Here is a 5,000-nt window from a genome sequence, read left to right as displayed (position 1 = left end):
TATATATATATATATATATATATATTAAATAGATTGTAGGTATCTGGGTAGACCGGGAGGTGGAAGAGAATTCTAAGGCTTGTGATTAGGGATAGAAATAGCATAATCAACTCCTTCTCTCTCTCTGTCTGTCTGTCTGTCTGTCTCTCTCTCTCTCTCTCTCTCTCTCTCTCTCTCTCTCTCTCTCTCGTAGAGAATAAACTAGTGTTAGATCCCAAGACTGGTCGAGGACCATGGGAAGTATAGACGTGTTTCCTGAACAATCCAGGATTCTTCTGTTGACCTTATCAGTGAAATATGTGCCTGACATTTAACCAGCTGTTGTGCGTCGCAGATTACAAAGAAAGAGACAAAAAAAAAGTGGCATAAGTGATCCTCACCGCAGCAAAATGTTACACCCACATCATAATTTAAAATGGGATTACCTCGATGAGGTAATCCTCACCCCACCTTGGCGAAACCATTTATAGAATATCCTCTCTTTTCCTCTCTCTGGCTATAGCCCGGCTGTCCCCCGCTCCTCAACCACATACAAAACCTTGACCTATAAGTACTTACAGTATTATCCCATGACCATTTACTCTTAAACTAGACAGGTGGAAAAGGTCAACCCTCTGTCTATGAAGGGGACTTGACTACTCGTCCTAAAAGACGACAGAAAGGTTAAGAAAGTTCAAGAGTAAAAAAAAGGGCCATTTCCTGATCACCTTTATCCTTGCGCCTCCAAAGATGTTCTACGCCCTTCTTTCTCAGGCGGGGAGAGATATACAGGCAACGATAATAAAAAGGGAGAGAGAAAGAGAGAGAGAGCAGTAAAAACAAAATCCAAAATGCGCCATTGTACGTTCATAAGTTGAAAACAAAGTCCAATATTACTGATTGTTCCTCCAGAAGTAGATGACCATATGTGTCTTCGTCCGTCCAGAATTTGATGATAAGTCCATGCATCTCATTGTCAGTCCACACTTTGGTAACAAAGTCCATATGTCTCATTGTCTGTCCAGAATTTGATAACTAAGTCCATATGTCTCATTGTTCGTCCTGAATTTGCTAGCAAAGTCCATATGTCTCATTGTCTGTCCTGAGTTTGATAACAAAATCCATATGTCTAAGTTCATATGTGGCATTGTTACGCCAGAAACACATTACTCGTCTATTTGTTGGCCAAATCCACTTGTGCGTCTTAGATGACTGTGAATAAACTCATTACTCATCCAAGTGCTCATCGCAAAGTCCTCGTGTGCCATTATTCGACAGAAACAGACGGCTAAGGAGGGTCTGTCGTAGATTTTGCGAGCAACCCAGGCAGCAGAAGGCGAGGGCTGGGCGGACTGGGCTCCAGAGATAAGGCGAAGCCTGGTGGGCGGCCTTCAACTGTCGCGCTTGCTCTCGCGCAGTCACGCCCACTTACATTCATGTTTCCGATTGTGACACCTTTACATTTTCCCTTTGCTGAATGTAGCGTCACAAGTCCAGGTTTTCAAGCGTCTTCCAGCATCTTGGTGCCGAACTCACGACCAAAGTAATGGTAAATGCTAGTTATGGCCAATTTTGGCGATGGAACTCACGTTGGTGTTAGAATTGTGGAGCTTTGCACCAAAAGCTATTGGAGACTGCGCAGTATTTTGTATGGTTTGATTTTGCACCAGGGAGAGAAAAAAACCACTGGCTAGTTGGAGCCCATTTTCTAGGCAAAATGGTAAAAATATCACCATACAAAATAGTTTTGATGACATAACAGTTACTACTTTTCCTTTTACACACACACACCTATATGTATATATATATATATATATATATATATATATATATATATATACTGTATATATCCAAGTAATCCATATCGCCTAACAGTAGGTGGCTCCTGATAAAAATGAAGCAACAGTAACAGTTCAACCAAATTAAATTTTCTCAAACTATGCACTCTACTCTCATTCTAATTTCTCTGTTCTCTCTTATTTATCTTGCTCTTACTTATTTCACTCCTTCTCCACCTTCTCCACTCTTCTTTTCCATTCTCTCTCCCACGTAGCCGGCTGGGACGTCAGTGGAACTAACGTGGTGTACTGTAGGCATCATCAAAGGGCGTCTGCAGCGACCTTTGCGGCCCCTGGCTACACCCATTTTTGAGTCTTTTACTTTACCTCCATTCTCCCTTCTTTTTACTCATCTTGTTGGCCAACCTCTTTAACTATTATTTCTTAGAGCAACTGTGGGGTTTTCTCTGTTTCATCTTGAGATCCTTGCACTTCTTCTCCTTTATTTTCTGGATCTCTTTCCCTTGCTGTCCAACCACTCTAGCTCTCTCTCCTTACAATATCTTGAGCACTAAATAGCTGAAAGTGCCCAGTGACTGGCGTTATAGGCTAGAGTTTATATATCAAATCAAGTCAGTCCATTCTCTCTCTCTCTCTCTCTCTCTCTCTCTCTCTCTCTCTCTCTCTCTCTCTCTCTCTCTCTCTCCCCCTTGTTTTTCTTCTTCTCTCCGAATTGAAGCAACACTCCCGGATTCCATCCAATGAAGAAAGAGCATCAGAGGAGAGGTGCATCTTGCTCACCTTGGAAGATGCTAACGGGATCGACTGGCAGACAAACAGACAGACAGGCAGACAAACGGACAGATTGAGAGACTGACAGACAAATAGAGTGAGATAAATGGTACTTATACAGATTATGAAAGGACAGATAGTATAGCAAGCTTCAACAGAATTCTGAAAGAGACATAAAGAGATGGGTATGGTGAGCCCTCACACATATGTGTGTGCGCGCGCGCGCGTATATGTGTGTGTGTGTGTGTGTGTGTGTGTGTGAGAGAGAGAGAGAGAGAGAGAGAGAGAGAGAGAGAGAGAGAGAGGCTCTATCCCACTAGAAGACACTGATTATTCAACAAAGTCAAGTGCTGTCCATTTCCTGAAAAATGGTCATCCTAGAACTGGGTCCAAGGACGCCCCATCCCCCTTTTAGTCCAGTTTTAGAAGAGAGATGGGATTCCACACTGGACAGATATTGCCTCTGCTAAAGTTACCACTGCATGCTTTAGTTTTTTTTAACCTAGTCATGCTTCTAATTTGTTTTACTCTGTTGCATATAGTTGGTTTGAAAAACTGTAGAGTAAGGGTTACTATATATATATATATATATATATATATATATATATATATATATATATATATACATATATATATATATATATATATATATATATATATATATATATATATATATATATATATATACATAGACACACACATATATATAATATATATACATATATACATATATATATATATATATATATATATATATATATATAGATATATATATATATATATATATATATATACACAAATGCACGCATACTTATACGTTTTAGGATGAGGTTGCTATCCTCATGTTCTGTTTTAAGACTATTCAGGTGGCTTGTATGGTGATGACGTTTGGCATTTCTTAGTGGTCACCCATCCAGTTACTGACTAGTTCCGATGTTGCTTGACTTTACTAAAGCAAACCCTTACTGAGGGAATGACCTACTGGTGGATGTAATAATAATAATAATAATAATAATAATAATAATAATAATAATAATAATAATAATAATAATAATAATAATAATGTGAATTATGTAACAACACCAGATTAATTCTTTTTGCAAGTTAAAACAAAGGGCGTGAGACTAACATAGGAGATTTAATTATCATTAATGAGGCAGGAATCTTATGTAAAGGCTTCTTGACGCAAGAGTTTGTACCTAGCTGCCAATTTTGGATGCAAAACTAGTTACATGTTTGGGTTTACATGTTGTCACCTTAGCTTCGATTTTTGCACTTATAGGGCTTAAATTTTTTCACCAGTATAGGAAATCATTCTGTACCAAAATGGGGGAAAAAAGTGCACTCCGTTGGAAGAAAATTGGCACCATACTGAGAAAAATAGTAGGACCACCATTGGGAAAGTTTTGTTCCTGCAACATACTTGCACCAACGTAAGAAAAATGATTGGTGCCTAAAAAATAAAAAAAATAAAAAAGCCTTGGACAACTGGAAAGTTTGCCTGTAAAGATAATATATTATCAAACCTTTTTATATATTTCTGCACGATCAGAGGTCTGTATATTCGTTACAGTGATGTCACACAAATGAGGACTTATCGACCTCATTTCTTCCACCAGTTTTAACAAATTTGCGACTCCTGTTTATAAAAATAAATCAGTCAGTTATTGTCTGCTTGGAACATTATCTTGGTGTATTTACATTCTACATCAGCGAATCTTCTCTTGATGTATCTCATGCGACTTTGCATCATCCACACTAGAGAGAGAGAGAGAGAGAGAGAGAGAGAGAGAGAGAGAGAGAGAGAGAGAGAGAGAGAAATTGCTTCCGTAGGTCCCACCATGTCTTTTAGAGTCGTAGAATGAAAATTAAAGAATATTCTGGGCTTAAAATACACAGTTTGGAGCATAGAGCCGAAGAGGCAGGTTGAGTGGTAGAGAATTTGGACAATGACAGAAAATTTCTCTACCCCTCAGCACTGAAGGACTCTCAAAGGACAGCCCTGAGTGTTAGAGACTTTGAAAATAGTGCAGAATATCTCTACCGCATTCTTAACCTTTGTCTCAAAAGACTCTTAAGGGTGACTGAGAATTTAGAGAATGATGCAAAATGTCTTTGTCTCTCGATATCAGAAGACAGGTGAGATTCTATAGAATAATGGAGAATATCCCTGCCTACGAGTCTAATAGACCCACAGACCTATATAGTATTTTGAGATGTCTTTCCTCTAACTTCCAAATTATTGTGGATTGGAGAAAAGCTTATATCTCCTCAAATGCAGGGTAGAATGGTAGAGAATTTAGAGATTCTCTAGAGAAGTAGAGAACATCTCTCTCTCTCATCTGACAACGGCGCTAAGCAAAAACTAGACCTGGAGATCTCACTGTCTCCTAAGATCTGACCTTGTTTTCCACCCAAATCAAGGTACACAGAGAGAGAGAGAGAGAGAGA

General features: G+C 38.9%; 1 protein-coding gene across 1 annotated transcript in view; it reads right to left on the bottom strand.

Annotated features, from left to right (window-relative positions):
• The window catches only part of LOC136855803 (uncharacterized), a 199,556-nt gene that overhangs the window by 42,580 nt on the left and 151,976 nt on the right, over positions 1–5,000 (bottom strand). The window lies entirely within an intron of this gene.

Source organism: Macrobrachium rosenbergii, chromosome 33, assembly GCF_040412425.1.
Source record: "Macrobrachium rosenbergii isolate ZJJX-2024 chromosome 33, ASM4041242v1, whole genome shotgun sequence".
Taxonomy (NCBI): domain Eukaryota; kingdom Metazoa; phylum Arthropoda; class Malacostraca; order Decapoda; family Palaemonidae; genus Macrobrachium; species Macrobrachium rosenbergii.
This window is presented reverse-complemented; position numbering and strand designations above follow the sequence as displayed.